Source organism: Dipodomys ordii, unplaced genomic scaffold (assembly GCF_000151885.1).
Source record: "Dipodomys ordii isolate 6190 unplaced genomic scaffold, Dord_2.0 Scaffold193, whole genome shotgun sequence".
NCBI classification, from domain to species: Eukaryota; Metazoa; Chordata; class Mammalia; order Rodentia; family Heteromyidae; genus Dipodomys; species Dipodomys ordii.
Window position 1 is genome coordinate 1,049,192 of NW_012267409.1, and position 27,893 is coordinate 1,077,084.

The window sequence follows — 27,893 nt, forward strand, 5'->3', positions numbered from 1 at the left end:
GATCCTCAGATCTCAGTCTCTTAAGTAACTAGGATGACGGGCGTGAGCCACCGGTGCCCGGCTTCTTTGTGGCTCCAACTGGTAGAACCTTGAGGAAAAGAAGCTCAGGACAGCGCCCAGGCCCTGAGTTCAAGCAAAATAATAACAAGTACAATAATAATAATGATGACTATATTCTGCCATTTGGAGACAGACAGAAAGAAAAAGAAGAGAGAGAAAGGGAGGGAGGGAGGGAGAGACATGGAGATGGAAGGGGGGGACGGGGGTCAGGGAGAGGCCCAGGGTTGAAAGGAAGCTTGGGAAGCGAGTTCAGGTCCCTCACGCTGGTGTCCCGCGATCAGTGCTTTAAAGCGCCCGTGACACTCAATGTTGGTCAGGTGTATTCACTCAAGGGTCTCTCCCGTTTGCACGCTGGCCTCTGTGCCGCGCATGTGGCCTGGTGAGTGTTTTTTCACATCTCGACACGTGGCCCTCCTCCGCGCGTGGTTTTTTTATAGTTGCTACTTTCACGCCTGATGCTGATGAACCACAGTCGGCAATGGGTTCGGGACTCTCCGAGAAAGGGGGGATTTGGGACTCTTTTATTATGAACACAGATAGTAACTCGAGATGCTCACAAAGGGACCGGGCCACATGGTGGAGGTCTCCGTCTTCAAGCAGGCTTATAGATCTGCCTGTCTGGAGTGAACTGTTGGAGGCATGTGGCAGCACACTCCTGTAATCCTAGCCATTGGTGTCAGGGGACGCAGTCTGAGGCCGGCCGTGCCAAAATTAGCTGAACTTTGCCAGCTGTGGAGCTGTGGCTCAAGCGGTAGAGCGTTAGTCTTGAGGAAAAAAAAAAACAGCTCAGGGACAGCACCCAGGCCCTGAGTTCAAGCCCTAGGACCAACACACACACACACACACACACACACAGACCACACAAAATGGACTAAACTTTATCTCAGAAACAAAGTATATATACCACAAAGTATGCTTAAGTGGTAGAGCACTAGCCAGGAAGAGTGAAGCCCTGGGTTCCATCCCCAGAAACACGTGCCCTCCTACAAAAGAAAAAACAGCAGAAACAAACAAAAGCCTGCAGATGTCACGGGGTGGATCATGCAGAGTGAATGCCCGGCCTCACAGGAACACCTGAAGTCTGTGTGTGTCTTCAATGCCTTTTGGGGGACACCACGATTCGTAGCCTGAATGGGGTTGCACAGAAATCTGAGCTTTGCTTGCTTCTTTTGGTGGGGCGTGGGGCTTGAACTCAGGGCCTGCGCACTGTCCCTCAGCTCTTCAGCTCAAGGCCAGAGTGTTCTACCAATTGAGCCACAGAGCCACTTCCGGTTTTCTAGTGCTTTATTGGAGTTAAGAGTCTCGTGGACTTTCCTGCCTGGGCTGGCTTTGAACCGTGATCCTCAGATCTCAGCCTCCTGAGTAGCTAGGATGACAGGCGTGAGCCACCAGCACCCCAGCTAAAGATGATAGATCTATATCTATATCCAAATATCTATATCTCTGTCAGTTCTAGAACATTAGATTTACATAGACAAGGCGACCTTGGAAGAGCTTTTATAAGTTACAAGTGCAGTCTTTATATTGGATGGTTTGAGGATTCATGCAGAAATGTATGCAAAGCTAAACTTGCCAGGGAGACTCTGTGTGTGTGTGTGTGTGTGTGTGTGTGTGTGCGTGCGTGTGTGTAAAGGAATTGAGAGAGAAGCAAAGATGTTGAGATCAAGTGTATGCCTGACACAAAAGGTGTAAAGATAATAGGCCTTTGTCAGAGATGGTGGGTGAGAAGCCGCCCCACATTGTCATCTTTGAGGCGATCACAGCAGAAAAACAATAGTGTTGTCTGATTTAAAAAGAAAAAAACAACAGAACACCTCATTGGAGACTTGGGCAACAAATACTTCCAGGTCAATTCCATGACCCCTGATTCAATGAAGACATTCTCCATCAGCCAGTGAAGGAGTCTTCAGTGAGTTACAAGCCACCAGGATTCTTAAAAAACAAACAGCAAAACACCCAACAAAAGAAAACAAATTCAAAAGTGAAGGACTGACTGCAGGGGGAAAAAAAAAAAACAAAAGTAGAATTAATGGTAAGAGGACATTATTGGTTTGTTTTTTTTTTTGAAAAAGGACCAAAGGAGGTTAACGGTTAAAATGAAATAGCCAGCAAACCAAAGTCAAAACAAAACAAAAACCCCTGTAAAGAGAGGACATGTATACGTGTAAATAGCCCGAGAGGAAATGGAGAAAGACCCCCATTCTGTGTTGTGTTTTGTTTTACAACCAGAATCTGGGATGCCAGGAACAATGGATTAAATGAAAGACGTTTCGTTGTGTGAACTATAAAGGCCTAGAAAAGTTCCACGTAAGACGGTCCTTCTAAGACAGATGGTTCTTTCTTCATTCTTTTAGACCATTTTTGAAAGAGCCAAAGACAAGAAAGGGGAGGGGAGGGAGAAAGGGAGAGAGGGAGGAAAGGAGAGAAGGGAGGACAAAAGGAAAGGGAAAGGAGAAGGAGAGCTGGAGGAAGGGAGAAGGGAGTAGAGGAAGGAAGAATGGGAGGAAGGAAGGAGGGAGGGAGAAAGCAAGGAAGGAGGGAGGAAGGGAGGGAGAGGGAGTAGAGGAAGGAAGAAAGGAAGGAAGGAAGGAGGGAGTGGAGGAAGGGATGGAGGGAGGAAGAGAGAAAGGGAGGAGTAACTTGTGTTCCTCAGAGCCATGGTTTGCAGGTTTGGGCCTAAGCTCTGCCCCACAGGGTCACAAACATGACAAGGAAAAGAAAAGAAAAGAGCCATACCCCGGGAAGGAAGGAAGGAAAGAAGGAAGGAGACTTTTTATTTGTCGTCGACGTTTTATTCATCGCTGTATTATCATCTCCACACAATGCGTGATGGAATCTATAGAAAAAGGCCCCTAAAATTAGTGAGCGAGTAGAGCCGGGGGTTTGCGACACAAGATCGAGGTACACAAAGCTCAGCCCGCCTCTTCCCACACGAGCCTCCAAATGAGAAATTTAAATAAGAATACTTGTGCGCTTGCATGAATAAACGGATAAATGGGACTTACTTAAGGTGGAAGCTGACAAAAGATGTTCAAGGCCTCTTTGCTGCGAACGCCAACGACAATCCTGCAGAAAAAAAAAAAAAGAAAGAAAAACAATTAACAGAAACCTCCACAAATAAATGGAACCCAGACTCTATTTCTGGGCGGGGGAGTCCTGCTATTGTGAACAGGAGATTTTCCCAAAGTTGATCTCTGGACTCAGTGACACCACAATCAAAGTGCCTGTCAGTAATCCTGGCTACACACAGGAGGCTGAGATCTGAGGATCCGGTTCAAAGCCAGCCCAGGGAAGGAAAGTCCCTGAGTCTCTGATCTCCAATAAACCACCACCACAAAAGCCAGAAGTATGGGCTGGGAAGGTGGCTCAGTGGTAGAGCACTTGCCTTGCATGCCTGAGGCCCTGGGTTCGATTCCTCAGCACCACATAAGCAAAAAGAAAGAAGTCAAAAGCCAGAAGTGGTGCTGTGGCTTAAATGGTAGAGTACCAGCCTTGAGCAATAAAACTCAGGGACAGTGCCCAGGCCCTGAGTGCAAGTCCTACACAGGACTGGCACAAAAAAAAATGGAGGAGGAGGAGAAAGGGGGAAGACTAGAAGAATAGCCCAACTCTCTCTGGGAGAAGATCTTTAGTCCCCAGACATCTCCATCCTTGGTGGGTGAAAGCATGCAATTTCCACTTCCTGTGAACACAGAGCCTTAGGCTGGTTGGAGAATTTATGTTATGGTGAGCTGAGGCCTATTATGTGAGTCCTCACCTGACCCCTGCTTTCCTCATTGCTGAATTCCTAGAATGGGGGAGCGGGGTGCGGGTTGGTTGGATATAAATGTGCAGTTAACTTGGCTAGGAAGTTTGTACGGGGCATCTAGAAGCAGGGGACCTGGGATAGTGTGCCTCAAAAGATAGTCTCTGAATGGGAAGGGGGGGTGCCTAGAGAAAGGGAGGAGAAGAGAGAAAGGGAAATTCCCAGCTGAGGGTGCCACATGACCTTCTAGAACGTTCTTCTTGGGGGAGGGGGGGTAGTGGAGTGGGGTTAGAAATCCTTTGAATTTGGGGGGTGGCATCGGTCAGAGGTGTCTGTGTGGACACTAAGGGGGGCTGGCGAAGGGCCTTGTCCTCTGTCCCCCAAAATACCCTGACATGCTCAGCGCCTAGAGACTGGAGTTCATCAATCCATAAAGCTGTATGCCTGTCCGCCCCATCAGACAGCTTGTAAAAGTGAACCCCAAAACACACACACACCCAAGATGGAAAGAAATAGTATTTTTAATCTTCAGAGTAGGTTTTCATAAACAACAGAAAGGGAGGGAAGAATATATATATATATAGAGAGAGAGAGAGAGAGAGAGAGAGCGTGTGCAAACACACCAAGAAAGATGGACCGGTATCTGTTTTCACCCCCCTCCCCATTTATTAATAATCCCCCCAAGCGTGTGATCCCTGGAAAGGTGTGATTTTAATATCACAGCAGCAGAGGATTCCGCGGAGGCTTTCCCCCTCCCCCCTTTCTTTTTATGGCGTGGTGTTTTGTTTTTTTTAACTGAAAAGTTTTCAATTATTTCCCAAGGAAATACAACCTGAAGGAAGGAGGGTGAGAAGTTCAGTCGTTCTGGAATCATCGTGTAATATCTGAGATGCAAAGGTCTGTGCAAAAAAATATGAGGTGTTACTAAAAGCCACAGCCATAAACAAGGCGGATGACAGAGTGTGCCCCAGACTCCCTCCCTCCCTCCCTCCCCCCCTCCCCCCTTCCCTCTCTCCTCTTTCCTCTTTCCCCCTCCCCGTCCTCCTCCCTTTCTTCCCTCCCCCTCCCCTCCCAGCCTTCTCCTCCCTCTCTCCTTCTCCCTCCCCTTCCTTTTCTCTCCCCCCTCCCTCTTTTCCCCTCTCCCCCATCTTCCCTTTCTAAAAAGGATGAGCATGGTTTGATGCACATTATCTGTTTTTTAAAGATCTATTGACACCCGTGGCTCACGCCTGTCACCCTAGCCACTCAGGAGGCTGAGATCTGAGGATCACGATTCAAAGCCAGCCCCCAGGACAGAGAAGTCTGTCAGACTCTTCATCTCCAGTGCACCACCAAAATGCCAGAAGTAGAGCTGTGGCTCAAGTGGTAGAGAGAAAGCTCAGGGACAGCGCCCAGGCCCTGAGTTCAAGTCCCAGTACTGCAAGAAAGCACACACGCACATACACACACCAGACACACGCTCACACACACACACACAAATCTACATTGGCTGTTGTAAAGGGAAGATACTGTACACAGAAAGGCTGTAACCGGAGTGGATTTTCCCCGCCCAGCCTGGAGCTCCTGTGTCAGCTCAGCTAGCTTTAGGGGTTCCTTGGTTTTTTGTTTTTCTAGTCCTGGGGCTTGAACTCGGGGCCTGGGCACCGTCCCTGAGCTGCTTTTGCTGAAGGCTCGTGCTTTACCACTTGAACCACAGTGTTACTTTCCACTTTTCTTTTTCCCGGTGGTTCACTGGAGACCAGAGTCTCACAGATTTTCCTGCCCAGGCTGGCTTCGAACCACGATCCTCAGATCTCAGCCTCCTGGGTAGCTAGGTTGACAGGCATGAGCCACCAGCAATGGACTTAATTTTTTTTAAGGCAGTCTTTCATGTTTTAAAAAGCAAAATGACATAAGTGTGTATCTGAAGCCGCGATTGTGTTGAATGCTTTTACCGTCCTACCGGGATTAACGTCCGACTGACAGAGGAATCGCCCACCGCGCTTCCCATGGTCAATCTCACGGGACCCCACCAAAGCTGCCCACGTTCACGGACCAAAGGCTTCCACCCTCTTTCCTTCCTTCCGCACCGCTTTTCCACGCATGCCTTTTTTTCCTGTGTCGAGATCTGACCCAGACCTACACGCATCCAGCCGGCCCATCGCTAGTTTTCTAGAAAAGCTGCTAAATCACTTCGTTTTCTTTTGTCTTATTTTTGCAGATGGAGTGGCAGCTCCCAGGGACCCGTGTCTACGACAGGCCTGCTGTGCAATGGAGGCCGCCAGCCCTGGGTGCTTTGTTCCTATTGGACCAGAGTGGACCCAGGAGTGGAAGTGGGAAGGGGCAGGGCTGGACCTGGGGTGGGACTGGAGACGGAGGAGGAAGGCCGAGCCCGGGCCTGGCGTGTGGATCCGGTTTGCTGCCGCTGAGCTGCTCAGGAGAGGACACATCTGCCCGACTCCCCGGCCCCCATTGTGAGCGGCAAGGGGTAGGATTTGCTTCTGGAAATGTCGATTTGGGGTGCACCCTGTCTTGGGGTGTAGCAAGCTTCCTAGGTTTCAGCTTTGATCGTTTCTCAAAATGCAGCCTTAAAAAAAAATCTCACCAGGCATTGGTGGCTCAGGCCTGTCAGCCTAGCTACTCAGGAGGCTGAGATCTGAGGAGCATGGTTCAAAGCCAGCCCAGGCGGGAAAGTCCATGAGATTCTGATCTCCAGTGAACCATTTAGAAACCGGAAGTGGCTCAAGCGTTAGAGCACTCGCCTTGAGCTGAAGAGCTGAGGGACAGCGCCCAGGCCCAGAGCTCAAGCCCCACGACCGACAAAAAAAATCTAATAACAATCTCTTCAGCCTCATTAGATGCCAGGATTGTACTCACAAGAGGTGTGCCGTGACACCGTGCAAGATGATCCATTGTACATCGATGACAGATGGATGATAGATTACTATAGAACCTTCTAAACCGAACCCCCAAAGTCTTTCTGCAGGTAAGAGCTCTCTACTGTATACGCCATCCCCACCCCACCCCAAATAACCTCACAGCGAGTTAGGTGGATTGCAAACGCATCAGCGCAGTTAAATACGAGGTGTAGATCTGGGCGGGGGTCAGGTAAAGCTGGCTGTCGAGGCTGACTGCTTGCTCCAGCTCTGAGTTAGGTTCTTCCCCCTCTTCCGCATGTGGAGAAAGTAGCCAGAGGGAAAGAACTCAACTGCTTAGGGCTGGAAGGCCAGTGGAAGGACTCCCTCCTCTGCCCCCCCAAAAACCCTGGGGTGATCTCCAGAAACAGGTAGAATGGATTATCAAGAGGGCCCAGGAGGCAAATGTCAGAATGTCGGGCGGATTCGAGTCCAAGGAAAGGGACTTGCGATGGAGACAGGGTTGGGAACTGTTTTGTTGAGTTAATTCCTAGGCTGATGGTTGAAGGGACGCAGACGTAGCTCCGAAGAAGGAAGAGGACTTGGGTTGCTTTTAGAAGCACGGCTGAGATTTTTTGAAAAATCAAAGCCCTTCCGTTGCCCGGGAGTTCACTGGTGAGAGACAGAAAAGCCGCATTGTGAGGGGCTGAATTGGGAGTCTTCATGGGAAAGACCTCCGGCCCCTCGAGTACTCTCCACACTGTCAGAAAACTGAGCCCTGAGAGCAGGAAGAGGAAAGAAAGAGCGGGAAAACAATGCCAACACACCAGATCCACTCCAGTGGAGAGCTGGATGGGACAGCCATCGTGGCCAGAAGAGAGACAGGAGACCCGAGCCACGGCATCACGGTGGCTGAGATGGTTTAGTCCTAAATGGGGTCTGGGCAGGGGCAGGAAACTCTCACGAGTTCAAGGCACAGGACTGACAGGTCCAGTAACCTATCATCCAAGCCCACCCCTTCCCCAGTGGGTGGGACTTCACCTTCCTCCACCCTGAAGACAAGATGGCACCAGGTAATCCTAGTTCCCTATTATCTACCCTGTGGCCAAGATGGTGCCAGTTGGATCCAGCATCCTTATTTCTTTAGGAGGGAAGTAGTGATCTAGCAAACATAGATTGTGTCTGTGCGCTCAAGTGTGTGTGTGTATATGTGTGTGTGTGGGGGGGGTCCTGGGATTTGAACTAGGACCACTTGTACTTTTTAAGGCAAGTGCTCTACCATTTGAGCCACAACTCTAGTCCTTTGTACCTTGTTCAGTAGCTTCCAGCAAAACTGGGAAGTGGCTGTTGCTGTTTTCCCTGGGCCTGAGTTTGGATTTCGATCCTCCTTCTTACAGCCTCCCCACAGCTGGGATTACAGACATCAACCGCCACTGCCAGGTTTGTTTGCTGAGATGCAATCATGCTAACGGTGTTGTTGCTGCTGCCGCTGCTCCCACCGCCGCCCACTGCCCAGACTAGCTTCAGACTGTAATCCTCTTGTGTCCTAAGTAGTTGAGATTACAAATGTGGACGCCCACACTAAGCTCTCTTACAGACGATTAAATTGAGAGATTACGGGATCTCATGCATAGAGGAGAATCTGGAATTCAGGATCTCCTCGAACCTCTTTAACAGGGAGCGTGCCGATCCTCGCCTTTGCCAACAAGTCTTCTCTGCCATGTTTTGCGGCCTGATTTTTGGGGGGCGCTCTGAGACAAAAGGGCCTGGTAGAATTCCATAGGTTGAGTTTGTAGTCAGCGTGTCTGCCCGGGCCTGGTTGGATGTGCATAGATTTTCTTTTATGCACGTGCCCAGAGCGTTTCCCTTGCTCACGCACTTGGAGGTGGATTTGCACGTGTGTGTGTGTGAATATAGGCACGTGTGCACATGCACACGTACCTCGAAAAGCAATCCACCCCCTTCCTCCAGACCCTCAAGAAAGTCCCCCTTTTCCACTTAAATGCCTTTCCAAATAGTCTGATTTATTTTATTTTATATTTTTTTATTTATTTCACTTGCCAGATCCTTTTCAATCTGGAAAGTGAGTTGGCCTCTCTCCCCCCCCCCATCTATTTTCTGCCTTCCCGCTATTCAGTTTAGGCATGAAACATAGAGCTAGATTGAAAGCATTCAATGGCTATTCAATCGGAGAAGAAAGGAGCCCCTTGGAGCTTTATTAGATATGAAGATCCACAATAAAAATCAATTTCTGCCTCTTTATGCAGTTTAAATGACAAAGCACCCACCCATTCTGCAGCCATTGTGCTGGGGAAATGTAATTCAGCCCCGGCGCTGGGCCCCGGAGCTCGGCGGACTCTCTGACCTGCCCTGACAGATTCCAATATGATACACAGAGCTTTCCCCGATAATGGCAGCCACTTCATCTCTCGGCAAGAAAAAAGTTATCTGATATCTTTGAGGGTTAAAAGGCTATGTGGGCAGCATTTTCAATAACCCACTAAAATCAGCATCTTTACAAAAAAAAAAAAAAAGGACCGAAGCTTTGTTCCTTTTTAAGGAAAAAAAAATTGCCCAGCTGCTACTGTCCTGTGTCCTCCCTCCAACCTCCACCCCCCCCCAAAAACCTATGGAGGTGACATTCCAGGTAATGAGACCCCCCCAAGAACAAAGTGGGGAAAGGAAATGGGGAAACGTCTTCAATTTCCACCGCACGCCCCCTCTCTCCTTGGGTGAATATGGGTCTTTGGGGTTCCTGGTTCCAATGGAATAAGTACCATGAAATCAAGAAGTAACTACCAAAACCCCAACCCCCCCAAACCCATATTCCACGTGTGTCCCGAACTCTCTGAAAATGTTAACTTTGCTAACTAGCTGAAAATGTTAACTTCCTGTCCTAACAGGAAGTTCCGTGTTGGAAGGGAGCCGGGGATGGGGTTGTTGCCAAGGAAACCAAGAGATGCTCCTGCAACTAGCCGTTCACTGCCCCGGGACAGACCGGGGAGCATGTGGTAGGTGTGCATTAGCTACTTTGCTTTAAAATGGCCACAGGGCGGTGGATGAGGCCCACAGGGAAGGCATTTCTATTGGGTCTTGCTTTGGGCCCTGTGGCAGCACTGTGGCCAACAGGGAAGTTGGCAGAGGGGTAGACTTTTAAATCTGTCTCTGGTCTCTTGGACTGAGGGTTAAAGGGTTAAAAAAAAACCCTCTTGAGTGAGTTAAAATAATGAAGCATTGCTTGGGTAAGCATTGGGTGATGGAGACAGGTTCGAAGAGACCTGTGTCAAGTAGGGCTCCTAGTCTAAAATAATGGAAGTTTCAAGTCCTAGGGTCTTCCAAACTATGATTTTTCTTTTTTATCAGTTGTGGAGCTTGAACTCTGAGCCTGGGTGCTGTCCCTGAGCTGCTTTGAGCACAAAGTAATTTATCGGAAATAAGAATCTCAGGGACTTTCTTCTTGGGGCCTGCTTCAAACCGTCATCCTTAGATCTCACCCACTTGGGTAGCTAGGAATACAGGCGTGAACCATGGGTGCCCACCCGACTTCATGAAATGATTTTCTTTCTTTCTTTTTGATAGTTTAATACTTTTGCTTCTTTTTTTTATTATCGTCTCTGAACTTCAACTTCACACTTGCAGTTAGTCTAATGGTACAGAGGTATTTGGATTGGACACATCTAACTTCCTGAAGTTCCCTGTTCCATTGTCACATGCAGGTCTTGAGCGTCAGGGCTGTGTCTGCCGTCACGCTTCTCCCTGCTCATCCATCCTCCTCCCCTTCACCTGCACGGCTCACACACGGGGTAGCTTGAGGCCTACTCACTTGCCTCTCCTCCTATTTGCTGAGTCCTTGGAATTCTATCTAGGAAGTTACTACCCCCTACACTACCCCCCCAAAAAAGAAGCCAACACATTCCCATGATTGTGGGTTGTTCCAGATCTCACATGGAGATCTCTGATGCATTTAGCTAGGGGTACAGGCGAGAGACACTGGATTCCAGGTTTTCTCTTCTGCATGGAAGGGTATTTGGTTTTCCTAGCACCTGCTTGTCTTTCTAGTGAGATGTTGTGAACATAGGACCATACTGCTCAGGTTTGTGGCAAGTCCGTTCTGTTCCATCTTTGAGCTGACCCTGCCTGCTTTGGTGGTGCCTTCCAGAGTGTGTATGTGTGTGGGGGGGGTATGTACTCTCTCACAACTAATAAGGCAAGCTTTGAAAGGAGCCACATGAGTACTATAAAATCACACTGTACCACAGAAAGATAGAAACAAGCCAGTACAATTAAATGTGTTTAATGGTGAACCATTATCATTCCAACATCTCAGGAACAGATTTTTGCCTCCTTTCTAAACTTCCAACCTGGTCTTGAAAATGCCCAGTGTCTCACAGCTGGATTCTGCCCTGGGCCGTGTTTGAAGGGAACAAGAGACGGGGGCAGCTGTTGGATTGGTGGACGATCCACATGGGGGCCTTGGAAAAGGAAGGGCAGCGATGCAGGTTTGTGGGCAGTGGAAAGAGTTCTTTGATTGACTCGTTATGTCTGCTGGGGCCCGGCTTTGGGCCATGCGTCTGTCTGCACGCTGGTGTTCTGCTTTTCATGTCTGGCTTATTAGTCTCTTGCTTTTCCCCTTGTTTCAAATTTTGGGGTCTCTGTGGCTGAGGTGCCATCAGAAAGATCTCCCTATTTCCTGAAAGAAAAATCAGAGTTTTCCTCAGCGGATAGAACCAGAAAAGTTCCCACAGGAATGAAAGAACTCTCCCCCAAGGGCCCAGCATCCCTTCCTCCCCCCCTCTCCCTCTCTCTCACCTTCTGCAGGGTGCTTGCTTCTCTGCGAGGACAATTGCCAGGAGGAGAAATGACTTGGGATGCAATCTGCGCCCTGGAAATCCCAAGACTGACCATGGTGACATTTTGTTCTAAGCGAGGAAGAGTTTTAAAGGAATTAATCAGATTCTTTTTTTAAAAAAATAAGAAAGGTGATAAATCTTCCATTAAAGCATCTTTCCAGTTATCAAAAACCTTTACCAGACTCTGTGAACACATCATCTTTCTATAACCCAGCCATAGCAGGGGTCAAACCGGCCCCTGATCTACCAGAATGCAGGGCAGCCAGGATTGAGTTGTTTTTTCTCTCTCTCTCTCTCTCTCTCAAAAAGAAAATCTCCTCCCTGCTGGCTGGCTCTCTTGTGTTGATGATAGAACTCATGATGTCATCTTTTACATTTTTTAAAATTGGTTTTTTTTTCCCCCCCTCCGCAGTCCAGTTTATCAGAGGTAATAGATAATGTTTCTTTCCCGGTTCTGGAAATCCAAGAGGGTGAGATTGGAAGAGAAGTCAGGATCATTTAGTTAAAGTGAACCTTTTGGGAGATTTCATCACCATCTTCTAGGGGGTCTAGTCTGTGTTGATTCTTTGTGTATGGGCTCGGTATTTCTCTGAGATGTTTCTTTGCATAATCTCTGTCTGTCTCTGTCTTGCTCACACACAGGTTTAATTTGCTATAGACCATTTTCCTGGTAGACATTTTCAAGCATCAGACCTCTTGTTTTTATTGTGTGGCCTTGAGGAAATCACCTGACCCCCCCACTGGAGGAGGATATGAGAACTGAGTAAAAAGGTTAGGGAAATCACATATCGAGACACACCAGAGTGAGGTAACACTTAATTCTTTTGTGGACAACTCTCTTATTTGGGGGAACTGAAGTTAGGTCAGGGCCTGGTCTCCACATTTGTAAACAGTTGGGGAGAGATCCGAGAGTTAATTGGGCTTATGGGAATCACAGAAAACTTGGTAGGGAAGGGAAGAAACAAACATTTAAAAAAAAATGTCCAAAGATGTCTGTCATTAAATCAGGTCCTGTTGGAATTTGGCCCGATAAAATTGCTGTGTGGCTCTGGTTGGATCTCTCGCTTGACACCCTAGTCCCGGAGAAATGAGATGGCGGGGAAGGACGCTTGGCATCTCTCACATCAGCGGCTGGCATAGAAGATTCCGGGTTGTGGGGTTTGGCGAGAGACTCGTGTCCACCATTTAGTCTCATTCACTAATGGAGACGCCAAAGAGGGAAAGACACCCAATTATACCCCCCGGGAGAGAACTCTCCGAAGGTAGTGTTTCCAGGGTTTTTTTTTTTTTTTCCCCTCCTTACGTTCCTTTAGCTGATTCTTTGTCTCCTCTTGATGTAATAAATACTAGTCGTAGGAAATGAAGTGTGTGTAGGGGGAGGTGTGGTGGGGTAAGTTCTGAGGCTTTACTCTGCCCCTACTGACCCAAGAATTCTGGGAAGTAGAACTGGCTACTTTCTTCCAGCAACTCCTTCTGCAGGTGATTCTTGATACAAGAGAAAAACTTGAGAGCCTCTGGTAAAGAGGTGATGTCTGGAGCTGTGGCAGCCACGAAGGACCTGGTAAGAGATGGGAGGGAACACTGAATGATTTTCGGGCCCCTGGTCTTTGTACTCCTGAATTCATCAACCCAGGAACTGTCTATATGTCTATATAAATATATACCTTAAAAATAGGATAGTAATATATAACCTACAACACAATATAGCAATATATATTAATATTCTATTAAGTACACATATATTTAATTATATATTGTTCTTTAATAACTTATACAGGGGGTGCACAGATGGATTATAATTACATAAGTTAGGTAATGATTACATTTCCTTTTGTCCAGTGTCTTCTGTTCTCTCATCATATATAGTTTAACATATATTAATATATGCTATATATAGTATATATACTATTACATGTTGCATGTAAATATTAGTTTAATGTAGTTGTCAATAATGAAAGTTTCATATGTTGCACAATTATATACTATATATTTTATGCATAATATGGTATTTTGTAATAAATTATTTATTATATATTAATACATATAATATCCTGTTAAGCACAAAAAAAGGTCCAATGAATAACAGGCTTTTTACCATGACTCAGGATGGATATATTTTATGTCTCATATAGTATGTAATATATCCTATGTATTCATATATAATTAATGTATATTGTTTGATATTAAGCACACTAAAGCTCCCGTGAATCACAGGGCTTTTCACCAGGACTCCGGGTCGGTGAGTTACAAGCTGTGGCTGGCCCTGTTTCTTGCTTCTGTGTGGCCATGGGCTAGGGATACTTGTGGTGATAGAAGATTCGGTGGCATGTAAAGCCTTTATGAAATTCATACGTTGGCATCTGTAAAGCTTTATTGGAACACCACCCACACCCGTGGCCTGTGTGAGGACGGGCAGAATGCTGTGGTACGTAACCCACCCACCCACCCACCAGCTTAAAACCGTCGAGGGACCTCCTTCGGATTCCCAGGAGAGATAGGCTTTGAGGTTTTGTTGTTGTTGTTGATACTTATTGTTGCAGGTGCACTTACTTTTGGACAGTATCACCCCCCGCCCATGAGGCAGTGTAGCTCATTTTCCACGTCGTGTGTGGTGAGTACCACTTTGGCTTCTGCTCACCCTTTGTCCCTCCAAGTGTCCGTGTCCCCACCCTGAAACAATGAAGAAAACAGAAACCCTCTTGGTTCCTGGAGTTCATCTGGAGCCATCAGATGCACACAGGCCTGCGCCTTTGTGTTCTTCCCCAGGTCTCCTCCTTGGGTCTGGCTGCCTGTGAATGCCTGCGTTCCTGTTGGCTTTTCCTTGAGCCCCTCTGAGAGGGAAGTGCTGTCTCCCTCCCCAGCAGTGGTTGGAGAATGACCACCTGGCCGGGTCTGCCCCCAAGGCCTAGACCCAGAAGCCTGGCCTACCAGTCTCCTTGCAGCCCCTGGGCATTCTAGCCTCTAGGTGTCTGGACTTAGCACTCACACAGCTCTTCCTTCTTGGCTCCGAAGCTCAGCTTGCCCGGAAGTCCACCTTCATGTGAGAAGACAGCCAATCCCAAAGATCCCTCCTCTGCTGACCTCCCACCCCAGAGACCCCCTGCAGGTAAGGAGTGAGGGATGGAGGAGCTAGGTAGTTGAGAGTGGACCGAGAGGAAAGAGGGGAGATGGAGAGTTAGAAGGGAGCAAGAAGAAGTCATCATCGTAGAGAAAGGGGAGTGTGGACCTGGGGAGAGAAGGGAGAAAGGACAGAGCAGCAAGAGGGTGTTGGGAGAGAGGAACAAAGAAGACTGAGAAGAGAGAGGGAGAAGATAGAGGAGAGATAGAGGAAAGATAGTAGTCGTAGTGGAGAGATAGATGAAGAATAAGAGAGGGGAAAGGAGAGTCTTTGCAGAGAGGAAGGAGACAAGAGGCCAAAAGATGGGGAAGCTGAGTACAAAGATGGGGAGAAGACCATAGACAGGAAGGAAAGAGAAGAAAGTGGAGGAGGAAGACAGAGGAGAGCGATGTGGGGAAAGGAGAGAAAAGAGCAGAGAGCAGAGGAGAGATAACAGGAGGAGGAAGGAGAGTGGAGAAGGGGAAGGAAGGGGGAGAGATGTTATGGGAGAGATAGTGGGGTGAAGGGAGAGGCAGAAAAGAGAGGAAGTCCAGGGGAAGAGAATAGAAGACACTGAAGAGAGGCTAGTGGAGAGGGAGGAGTAGAAAGGAGATTGAGGAGAGTGACAGGGTATAGAAAGGGGAGACCAGAGGAGAGAGTGAGAAGAGGAAGGAGGAGGCCGAAGGTAGAGGAAGGAGAGAGATCAGAGAGTCAAGGGGGACAGCAAGGTGGGGTGGGAGGAGACAGAGATGGTAGATAGGGAGAAAGAAGAATGAGGAGAAAGAGTGCAAAATGAGGGAAGGGTAGTGGTGAGATGGAAAGGAGATGTGAGGAGAGAGAAGACAGAGAGGACCGAGAAGAGAAAGCAGGGACAGGAAGGAGAGAAGAGGACAAAAGGGGAGGGGACAGAGCAAGGGAGAGAGCGAGCACTGGTGAAAGACCGGAGAGACAGATGGAGGGAAGATGAGGGAGAGGGGCGAGCAGAGATGGAGGAGTTACAAGAGAGAGTGGAGGGGAAATGGAGAGAGAAGAGACGACTGAGGAAGTGGAGAGGAGATGGGGAAAGATCATAGGTTAGAGGGGACGTGGAGAGGAGAGACAGCAGACAGGAAAGACAGGCAGAGGAGAAAAGATAGGGGAGAGGGAAGACAGATCAGAGAGAGAACAGAGACAGGGAGAGGCGGAGGACAAGGAGGTGGGAGAGAGCAAAATGAGCAGGAAGAGAGGGGAGAGATCTGGAAGATGGGGAAGTGGAGGGGACTGAGAGATGAGGGGGAGAAGATACATGGTAGGAAAGAAGATGAGAGAGAGACAGGGATGAAAGGAAATGGAGAGGAAGAGGTGAGGGAGGGAGGAGGAGATAAAAGACCTGAGAAGAGACCGGGCAAAGAAAGGAGAGGAGATCGTGGAGGCAGAGGAGGTCAAAGAAGATGGGGGGGGCGGAGAGAGAGGAGAGGGTAGAGAAGATGGCGTGGAGGGTACCTCAAGAGGAGCAGAAATAGGAGGGAGGGAAGACAGGAGATAGATCCGAGAGAGAGAGAGAGAGAGGGGAAAAGGAGGAGTGAAGAGATGGAAGAGAAGAGGGAGGGAGAGGCGACATCGAGGGAGCAAAGGGGAGATGGCAAGGAGAGGGGAAGAAGAGACAAAATAGGAAAGAAGAGAGGTGTGGAGCGGAGAGCAAAGCAGGGAAGGAAAGGGGAAATGATTGAAAGGTAGGGGAGAAGAGACGTTGTACATAGAGAAGAGCAACAGAGGAAGGACAGACATTGAAGAAAGGAGCGAGGATAGTAGAGATGGAGGAGTGGAGGGGGGCAGGGAGGAGTGTGGAGAGAGGGTAAAGAAAGGGGAGACCACATAGTGGAGAGAGAAAAGAGTTAGAAGTAGGGGAGACAGAGGAAGTGCTGAAGAGATAGTAGAGGAGAAAGTAGACAGGAGTGGGGGGGGTGGCTAGATAGTGAGGAGGGGAAGATGGCAGGCTAGATGGAGAACACGGCGCCGAAGAGGGAGAGCAGAGGAAAGGAGGACAGAAGAGAAAAGGGAGAGATGGACAGGGAGGGGAGAGACAAGGAAGACAGGAGGCAGGGAAGAGCGGAGACGAGAAGGAGCGGAGCAGGGGAGAGAGCAGAGACGGGAAGGAGCGTGAAGGAAAATAGAGGGGGACAGAGATGAGGGGGGAGGCCAGAGGAAGGAGAATTGGGAGAGGATAGAGAAGAAGGGAGGAGGAGAGTGGAGGAAGATGTTGAGGAGATAGTAGGGAAAGGAGATGAGGGAGAGGAGAGAGAGAGAAAGAAAAGAGCCTAGAGGAGGGAGGGAGGGGGAGAGAGAGAGAGAGAATTGGAGAGGGGAAGAAAGGGTAATGGAGATGAGACAGTTAGGCAAGAGAGGGAAGGAGAGCAAGCAGGGTAAAGAAGGGGGAAGTAGAGAGCAGAGAGATCTGGAAGAGACCGGGCTAGAGGGGGGAAACTGAGGAAGGAGAGAGATCAGGGAGTAGAGGGGGGGCAGGAGGGGAAGAGAAAGATGATGGGGGGAGATGGAAGGGGAGAAGGGAGGGATGGAGAGACGGTACAGAGAGCCAAGAAGAGAGAGCAAGGACAGGAAAAGAGTGGGGAGAGAAGAGGAGAAAGCAGACGGGGACAGAGGAAGAAACTGAGATGGAAGAAAGAGCGAGAGGAGGGCAGAAGAGACACAATAGGAAATGAGGGAGGAGGGGGGGAAGGAGGTCAGAGAGAGGGGAGGGAGAGAGAGAAAAGGTAAGGGAGAGGAGGGAGAGTTAGTAAAGGAAAAGGAGAGAAGAGGAGGAGAGATGCAAACAAGAAGAACAAATCAGGGCAAGGAAAGGCGTGAGGATAGTGGACAGAGGAGTTAGAAGAGAGGAGGGTGGGCCAGATAGTAGAGGGGGAGATGGAGAGGAGAAAGGAAAGGGGGATGGCGATGGGAGAAAGAAGAGAGCGAGAAGAAAGTAGAGGGGAAGAGATAGGGAAGAGGAGGGGTGAGAAAGATGAAGGGGAAATGGAGAGAGAAAGAGGGAGATGAGGGGAAGGGAGTGGAGACAGAAAGGAGAGTGGTAGAGAGAGAGAGACAGAGGAAGAGAGAGAGGGGAAGAGGGGGGAGGGCAGGAGCAAAGAGACTGGGGGGATGGGAGGGAGGGAGAGGAGAAAAGATAGGAAACAGATGGGAAATGGAGAGACAGTTGGAGGAGAGAGAGAAAGAAGAGTAGAGACAGGAGGAGAGAAAGAAGCAGAGGAAGGTAGGGGAGGGAGCAGGGGAGTGGAGATGGCGGAGAGTGTACAGAAAGAGGAGAGGAAAGAAAGGAGAGGAGCCATAAAAGATCTGAGAGAGAGGAAGGAGGAGAGAGGAGTGGAAGGGAGATTGAGGGGGACGCAGGCAGGGTAAAGAAAGAGGAGACCAGATAGTTGAGGGAGGAGAGGAGAAGAATGGGAAGGGAGAGAGGAGTCAAAGGACCTAGACAAGAGAAGAGGCATGAGCGAGATAGGAGGGAGAAAGAGAAAGGAAAAAGGAGAGATGGGGGGAGGGAGAAGAGGGGGAACAGAAAGGCAGGAGATAGTAGAGAGAAGGGAAGAGGAAAGAGAGAGAGACATTGGGAGAGGAGAGAGAAGAAAGGAAAGAGGGCTTCTGTAGCTCAAAAGGAGAGGGGAGAAGATGGGGAACATGGGGGGGGGAAGAGACTCAGTAGGGAGGGGAGGGGAAGAAAGAGCGAGCAAGAGCGGAAAGAGAATGGAGAGGTGGTGGGGAAGCTAGCACAGGAAGCGGTGAGGAGGAGTTAGAGAGAGAGGTGGAGCAGGGGAGGAAGAGGAGAGAGAAGACAAAAGAAGAGGTAGATGGAAAATGGAGCGACAGAGGGGAGGGGATGGAAGAAGGGGAGGACAGGGGAGTGGAGGAGCGATGGAGAAGGAGAGGAAAGAAGATAGAGAAAAACAAGAGACAGAAGGGAGATGGGAAGAGAGCCATGAGAAAGGATCTAAGGGAAAGAAGAGACATTGGACAGAGAGGAGAAATGGGGAAGAGAAGGAAAGAGAAGAGCTAGTGGGGAGGAGAGAGAGAAATCGGAGGGAGAGTGGACATCAATAGGAGGGAGGGAGGGAGGGGGAGAGAGAGAAGAAAGTGGAGATGGGGGGAGCAAAATGAGAGAGGAAATGGCCACAAGAGAGAAGGGAGGGAAAGATGGCGGGAGAGATGAAGAGGGGGACAGGGAGGAGAAGAGGGGAGATGGAGAAAGATCTGGAAGAGACAGAGGAGGGGCAATAGAAAGACAGACAAGAGAGGGATGAGAGAGAGGAAGGAGGAAATAAAAGAGCAGAGGAGAACTTGGTAGATAGAGGGAATGGGGTGGAAAAGAAATAGAGGGGGGGGACTTACCTTCGTCCATGGCTCCCCACGTCGGTCTTTCTCCTAAAGAGTACAGAGGATCCCAACACCCCCCCCCACACACACACAAAGAAGTACTTAACTCCAAGCACCTCGGCCAGGCCCGGTTCTTACCCTCAGTCCATCCGCTACAGCCTTGTCCACCTCTGGTCTTCCTCCAACCCGGGCCCACGTCTCCTTCTGGAATGTTCTCCTGCCGGCTCACCTCCTCCCTGACCCCTCGTCTGTACATTTGATTTTTATTTGTATCTGTGCTCTGCCTTCTTTATTGATGGTTTTCTCCTGACGCCGCCATATAAAATGTGTGAGGAATGAATGAGATTGGTCTGTTGTGGTTTTTTTCTTCTTCTTCTGGTCACTTTTTCCTGCTTACCCTAAAAGCCTAGGACAGGCCCCAGTACTGCCTACCCCCCCCCATAACACACATGCACACACATGCACGCGCACACACGCTGGTCACAGCAGGGTTTGGTTTTTACCAATTGCTCCAAAACCAGGACTGAGACTCAAGCAGTAGAAACAAGTACAGAGACCTGAGTTCAAACCCCAGCACTGCAAAAAAAAAAAAAAAAGAATAAATAAGACCAATGTCTTCAGCTGGGTTAATGCTCCATTCATTGTGTGTGTGTGTGTGTGTGTGTGTGTGTGATTGGGGGGGGGGGTCTTGGGGTTTGAACTCAGGGCCTGGGCGCTGTCCAGAGCTGCTTCACTCAGGGCTGGTGCTCTACCACTTGAGCACCACTTGCACCTTTAAAAAAAAAAGTTAACTGGAGATAAACTCATGGACGTTCCTGCCCCGGGCTGGCTTCGAACCACGATCCTCCCATCTCAGCCTCCTGAGTGGCTAGGATGACAGGCGTGAGCATCTCTCTGCTCTCTGGCTGCGTTTCTCTGTGGAGGAAGGCTCCCCCCCCCTCAGAGAGAGGTTCTGCCCCGCAGGAGCTGAGGCCCCACACTTTCCTTCCTGGGGTGAAGGAAAATACAATAACAATACTTAGGAATTACCAATTGACTGTCCCCCCCCCCACGACAGCCACACAACAGTCCAAGGGGTTTATTCCCAGCCTTCAAACAAAATCACTTTCATCCCCCCCTCCCCTCCCACAGCCTCCTCCACCTTCATAATGCCTTCCCGTTAGATTTATTCGCTCAGCCCTGAAAACTTGACACTAAAGGGATTATTTAGTTTTAGATTTGCTGTACCCAGAGTAATAGCCAACAGGGTAAGGAATGAAGCAGCAATATTAGCACGGGCCGGGAGGGAGGGGAGAGGGGAGGGAGGGGAAACCAATGCCATCTGCAGCTAAGCAAAAACTGCTTGCATAAACACCATTAAGGAGATTTAGACATTTCCTCTCCTTATCATCAGCACTCCTAGAAGAAATAAACAAGAGAGAGAGAGAATTTTTTTTTTAAGAAAAAAGGGCAAAGGGACAGCTTTTGACTTGCTGCGTATGCATTTCCGTGGAAAGTTCCACGGGAAATCAACCAACCAAGCAAAGACCCAAATGCCATCACGGTCCAGGGCTGTGCAGGGCTAGCTCATGGCTGTCGAAAAAGGAGACTGAGTTCAAACCCCAGCACTGCCGAAACAAATGAATAAATAAGACCCATGTCTTCAACTGGGTTAATTCATGCTCGATTCATTGAGAGTGTGTGTTGTGTGGGAGAGAGGGGGTCCTGGGTCCTGAGCTTGAGCTCTGGGCCTGGGCGCTGTCCCTCAGCTCCTCAGCTCAAGGCTAGCGCTCTACCACTTGAGCCATAGCACCACTTCCGGCTTTTTCTGCTTATGTGGTGCTGAGGAATGGAACCCAGGGCCTCAGGCCTACAAGGTGAGCGCTCTACCACTGAGCCACCTTCCCAGTCCCCCAAACTTTTTTTAAAAAAAGATGTCACTGTACAAATCACAAACTATCACCTGCCTTGCTCAGAAACCAGAGTCTTCTGCTACTAAGAAATGCTTTTTAATTATCTACCTTAGAAAGAAAACAAAATGAAGAAGATAAAGGAAGAATGTGGAGGGTAGGGAAACGTAACTTCGCATGTACTCCTAGTTGAAAAGGTAATAAAGGTTAAAAACTTGCTCACTGCCATTATCTGTCTGTCTGTCTGTCTGTGTCTGTCTCTCTGTCTCTGTCTGTCTCTGTCTCTCTCCAGCACAGTGATCTCAGTGGTTCACGTGGAGTGTTGGACTTCCTTTTACCAGAAGCTTCTCTCCTGGAAACCGAAAGAAGAAAAGGTGGAACCATGGACGTTTCTGTTCAGCATTGTGCGGGGAGAGTCTGTGGAAGGGGCAGATTACGAATTACAGAAATTTGGTTGCTGTCCTATTTGATTAGCTGAAGGAAGACTTCCTCCCAAGTCCAATGCATTGCCTAGTTATGTTTTACACACACACACACACACACACACACACACGCACGCACGCACGCACGCACGCACGCGCGCCTGACTTCACCGAACTCAGGAGAGATGGTGAATGATTCTAGCTCCCTGGTATGGGCCCTGGCCTGTGGCCTGCCAGGAATGGACAGGGCACCTGGGGTCCCCCTGGCCCAGCCCAGGAGCCCCACCCCCATGACCTCACCCTCTCTACCCCACATGCCACTCAAGGCTGAACCTTGAGTCTATAGAGCTTCCCCCCATCCTCCTGCTTGATGTGGACATGGTTATGGGGAGGAGGGAGGGAAGGAAGGAGGGAGGAAAGGAGGAGCAGAGGAAGGAGGGAGGAGACAGGAAGGGAGGAAAGGAGGGAGGGAGGAAGGGGGAAAGAGGTTAAGAGAGGGGGGAGAGGGAGGGAGAGGAGAGAGGGAGGAGAGTGGGAGAGAGGACAGAGAGGGAGGAGTGAGGAGGAGGGATGTCTCTGTTGAGAGGAGAGCCATCCAGTCCTGGTGGCTCACGCCTGTCACCCTAGCTACTCAGGAGGCTGAGATCTGAGGATCACGGTTCAAGGCCAGCCTGGGTAAGGAAAGTCTATAAGACTCTCATCTCCAACGAACCACCAGAAAACCGGAAGTGGCGCTGTGGCTCAAGTGGTAGAGCGCTCACCTTGAGCTGAAGAGCTGAGGGACAGCGCCCAGGCCCAGAGTTCAAGCTCACGACCGACCAAAACAAAAAAGAAGCCCCGTGGAAGCTAACTGTCACTTTCTAGAAAGAACGGGGCATGAGAATTGTCCTCCTGGGAAACATTCAAAGGAAATGTTGCTATTCCTGCCCTGTAACCCACAGGGACTCCTTCAAGCAATGGCCGGATCATTTAATTTTCACTTCTGGAAAGTCAAATCACAGTCTTAGAAGGTGATTTTTCTTTTAAACGCAAGGCTGTTGCTTTACCACTTGAGCCGCAGCTCCACGTCTTGACTTTTGGGGGTTCTTTTGGGGGGTGGTCATGGGAGTTGGGTGTCCATATTCCTCCTCCTCCAGGCCCCACGACATGGCCTCTCATTCCTACTGATTCTCAGCCTTATGTACATTGACACGGAACCTTCTCGAATCTCTGTGTTCCCTGCTCTGGGCTGGAAAATCACTTTGGTGGTTATTTGCTAGAAACAAAAAGTTATTTATACACAACTCTGGTCCTCCAAGTGTGTGTTTCTTTCTTCTCTCCTTCCTTCTTTCCTTCCCTTCCTTCCACCTTCCTTCTTTCTTCCCTGTGTTCCTTCCTTCCTTCTCCCTCTTTCCCTCCCTTCCTCCCTCCTTTTCTCTTTCTTTCTTCCTTTCCTTCCTTCCCTTGTCTTCTTCCTTCTTTCCTCCCTTTCTTCCTTTCTCCTTCCTTCCTTTCCTTCCTTCTTTCCTTCCTTCCTTTCTTCCCTTTGTTCCTTCCTTCCCCTTTCCTTCATTCTGTCTTTCCTTCCTTCTTTCCTCCTTCCTTCCTTTCCTTCCTTCCTTTCTTCCCTTTGTTCCTTCCTTCCCCCTTTCTTTCATTCTGTCTTTCCTTCCTTCCTTCTTCCCTTTGTTCCTTCCCCCTCCCTCCTCCTCCTATTCCTCTCTGCCTCCCTCCCTCCCTCCCTCTCTCTTTCCATCCACACTGACATCTGCCCCTTTATCAACTTTGAACTCCATTAAACACCCTCCTCTCCTGCCCAGCCCTTAGTTTTTCTGGAGACCCACCATCCCCACCCCCATCAACTTCCTCACCACACATGGCGGGGGGGGGGTGGTCCGTGGTTCCACTATTCCCTTTGGGTGACCAAAATCGTTTCCCCTACCCTCTAACGTCTGTTCCATAGCCAGTCACAGGATAGCGTTGTTATGCCCTGAGAAGACAACCTGGCTGTTTATCTACAGGGAGAAGCCTGGCGCTGGTGGCTCCCGCCTGGCATCCTAGCTACTCAGGAGGCTGAGATCTGAGGATCCCAGTTGGAAGACCGCCCGCCCCGGGAAGAAAAGTCCAGGAGACTCTTGTCTCCAATGAATCACCAGAAAACCCAAAGTGGAGCTGTGGTTCAACGTGGTAGAGCGTCAGCCTTGAGTGAAAAAGCTCAGGGACAGCGCCCAGGCCCTGAGTTCAAGCCCCAGGACTGGCAAAAGAAATGAAAGCTAAAGGGAGGAAAGTCTGGTCTGGAAAGAGGAACGCTTTTGAAGGTCGAACACTTCCAGTCACGTCCCTTAGATCTGCTATCCCCTACTTTTAGAAACCGTCTTGTCTGGCTCTGAATGCAGTCCTTGCTAAGTGTGCGTGTGCATGTGTGCGTGTGCGTATATGTGTGTGTGGGGGGGGGCTGAGGGACCCAGGGGAATGACATTAAAAAGCCCCCCCTCAACGCCCTGCCAGCCACGGGTAGCTGAAGAACAGACACCAACAGATCCACACATGCCTAAAGAATGCGTGTCTCCTCCCCTCTCATTCCTCGATTAAGATAACTCATCAAGCCCACGCAGATTTGCTATAAAGTATATATTTATCATACATTCTATACGAATATATCTATATGTTTATGAACACTACACATTTACATATTTATCAATATTTTATATCTGTCTGTTATCTTTGTTTTTTGTTCCTATATTTTATATTTGCAGTTATATCTATTTTATATTTGTATTAGTATTTATATATTTAAATATATATGAATCTATACTTATATAGTTAAATATATATAGCTAAATATATTTCCACTTGCATATATAAACATCTATACTTAAATAGATGTTTATATTTATTTTATATATATTTATATTTAAGCATACAAATATTTTTAAATATATAAAATATACTTATATTTAAGTATATAAAATATATTTATATTTAAATATATTCTACTTGCATATATAAACATCTATAAGTAGATGTGTATATGTATCTACATATATTTAAATATATATTTATATTTAAGTATCTAAATACATATTTATATTTAAATATGTAAAATATATTTTTGTATTTAAATGTCTATATTATATATTCCTATATAAATCAGTATATATGTTCATATCTGTATCTATATAAGTAAGTAGCTATATTTTCTGTGCAGGCTTTTATGCAGACCCTTCGAGTGCGTATCAGCTAACCCCTTCCAGAACCTTGGCTCTTTTTTTTTTTTTTTTTTTACATTTTCATCCCTCCTTTCTCCACCTTGATCTCCCCAAGTCCCCACTTGTGTGGAAGACCCATTAAAGAAGTCATTTCCTGCCCCCCCACACCCCCCCAAGCAGTACCCCCCACACCTGGTAATAAATAATATGATCACTGCAGCTAACAGGCCGCAGAGCGGTGATAAATAGAGGCGGCTCCGGCTTCTCGGCCGGTGCGAGCTATTACCACGCTCCCCATAGCCACAGGCAAATTCTCTTCGCTGCTTCTCCTTGCGGAGACCTTTTCCTGAAGAGCTGAGATTGCTCGGCTGGTTCAAGGTGCTATTGAGCTCTAACCGGGGGGACAATTACAAGACTCTGGTCGCTGTGTGCGGGGAGGATGCTCGCGTCTGATAAGATTGCTATGGAATAATGTGGAGGAGAGAGGGTTGATAATGGGGTGATGGCCAAGACAAGACCCACACATCCTCGCCCAGAGCCTGAAGACACAAGCGCTGCCGTTACCCCAGGCCTGTCCCCCACTTCCAATTCTTTTCCATTTTGATTGCATTCACACACACATACACGCTCTCTAAACACACACTTCACAAATGATTCCCCCCCCCCCCCCGCCTAGCTCCAAGCTAGACATATTGCTCCACAAACTCATCTTAGGCCAGGAGAGGTTTACAGAGCCCGTCTGGCTTTTCCTTATTCAGATTTCACCCTTCCTGTCAGGTACGGAGCAAAAAACAGACGGGGGGGGGGGGATCCATCGGTAGAGGTTTCTTTCTTTCTCTGCTTGTGGGGTTGTTCTAGCCTGCTTCATTTTTGTCCATTTTTAGAGCCAGAAACAAATAGAAACAAAAATCCAAAGGCATTCTTTCATGGGATTTTTTTAACCTCTTTTTTTTTTTTCATTTCTCTGGCTGATGGCTTTCAGAGGTCTCATGTTCTCTCTCTCTCTCTCTCTCTCTCTCTCTCCTCTCTCTCTTGCATTTTCTCTATCTACCTCTCTCCCTCATTCCTTTCTGCTGGAATCCCATGCAAGAGAATTTCCCAAGGTCAGACCAATTCAGAAAGGAAGACTGGCCAGGTGCTAGCCTCCTGTCACCCTAGCTCCACACCTGTCACCCTAGCTCCTCAGGAGGCTGAGATCTGAGGATCGGGGTTCAAGGCCAGCTGCAGCAAGGAAAGCCCATGAGACTCTGATTTCCAATAAATGACTCAGAAGCACAGAAGTGGAGCTGTGGCTCAAGTGATAGAGCGCTCGCCTTGAGCAAAAAGAGCTCAGGAACAGCACCTAGGATCTGAGTTCAAGCCCCACCACTGACAAAAATAAAGAGAAAAGGCTCTGATGTGTGCAATTTGTGTATGAATACTTTATAAAATAGAAAAAAAAACCCACAGGAATTCAGGCTTATAAAAGAAACAACAACACAGGAGTTCAGACCACGGGCAGATGAACTTAAAGCAACCTAGACCGAAGGAGCCGGGAAACTGAGTGTGGTTTGTTAGTTTGTTTTTTCTCGATGTGTCTAGAAGCCTAGCTCCCTGGCTTGGTGTGCAGGCAAAAACCAGTAAAAGCAAGGTGTGTTCAAGGATGGCTAGCGTCCAAGCGTGCCGGCTGAGTTCTGAGCCGTGGGATTCAAATGCTGGGTGTGGCCATGTTCTCAGGTCAGGTGGCATCCGAGCACGTGAGTTCTGTGGTGGAGCACTTGCCTGGCACGCATGAGACCCTGGGTTTGAATCCAGCACTACAGCAAGGAGGGGGGAGGGTGGACCCAATACTTTCCTATTAAGGATCTATGACCCACCGCTTAGAACCGGTCTACACCACACAACCCAGATTCCAACGTGGGTGACAAGAAAACACGAGAACCATCTCGGGAGGCTCATCTCCAAGGCCTCTCGGATAAATGGTCGCTCAGAGATTCTGTTTTGTCTTTTCTTCTTTGTTTGGGGTTTTTGGCTGTCGTTGTTGCTTGTGGGTTTGGTACGGGTCCTCTAGTTTAAGTTGGGGACCTGGGACCTCTTCCCCGATTCACTTTTGTGCTCGAGGCTAGCGCGCTACCACTTTCACCCACAGCTCCACTTTCGGATTTCTTTTGTGTGTGGGGGGGTGGTTCCTTGGAGACAAGAGTCTGATCGTCTTTCCTGTCCCAGGCTGGCTTTGAACCACGATCCTCAGATCTCAGCCTGCTGAGTGGCTAGGATGACAGATCCTGAGTCATAGGGTACCCAGCTCTACTACTTCTTTTGATAAAAGGAGGCCTAAGATTTCCTGGGAGGCCTCTTGCCCCAAGTATGCCTGTTCTAAAGCCTTTACTCATTTAAGAGTTTCGTGTTAGGGAACTCTGGGATTTTTGTTTGTTTTGTTTTTAAACCCAGGGAGGTAAGGTGTGGGGTGAGACGCCTCTCCATCTTCTAGACTTCTAAAAACTTATTTTTTTTTCATTACATTAAGCTGAGGATTTATAAACCGGCTATTAACTTTTAAGAGTTTCATTATAGTTTTTTTTTAATCATAAATACTTAAGGAAGGGGAGAATGGGTGTCTACTTTATTCCTAATGGAAACTATACATATAGATGAAGTGGCTATATTAAAAAAAAATGGGAGCCATGATTATATTAATACGGCCTAACTGATATTCAATAATTCAGCCCTTCTATTTCCCATTGTCCACGTTTAAATACTTCAAAAAGAATTCTAATCAAGCGGAAATTAATAGGGAGGAGAGACCGGGGCTGCAAGGAGAAAGTTCTAATCCCACTATCTCTCCATATTTCAAAGTCTCTTTTATTTTCTTAATAAAAGGGAGAGAGAAAGAGAGGGAGAGAGAGAAAAGGGAATTAATCCAGCGCTCTGAACTGCCCTGTCATCTTAATGCCTTAAATAAATTCGAAGAGAAAATTACACATGAGAAGGCGATATTGATGGCCAATGCCAGGGCTTTCCTTGACGGCTTTTTTTTCCCCCTCCCTCCTCCTCTGTCTTTTCCTTCTTTCTCCCTTCCCTTTTTTTCTACCTGCCTACCTTGCTTTGCTTTTTCTCTAGGTCAAGATGTGCACATCCCAGCAGTGGGGCCAATACTAAGGCTAGTCTAACCTCCCCTTTTGAGCCTTCTTCAGGGACACACGGTCCCCCTTTTTGTTTTCCAAAATGGACCACTATGGGTTAGAGAGCTGATCTCTAATAGGTGCTAGCAAGCCGCCAACGAAGGAATCACCCATTCATTCGTTCATGTTATAAACACCTAATGAGCTACCTTAAGGTTGCTTGGGCACTGGGGCACTTATTGATGGCAGTAAAGAAAACACACAGGAAAAAAACCTAGCCCTCATGTGGACACACACTGCCGGGTCTCTTAGTCTACTTGGAGGGGAGAAAAGCACAAGGATCCA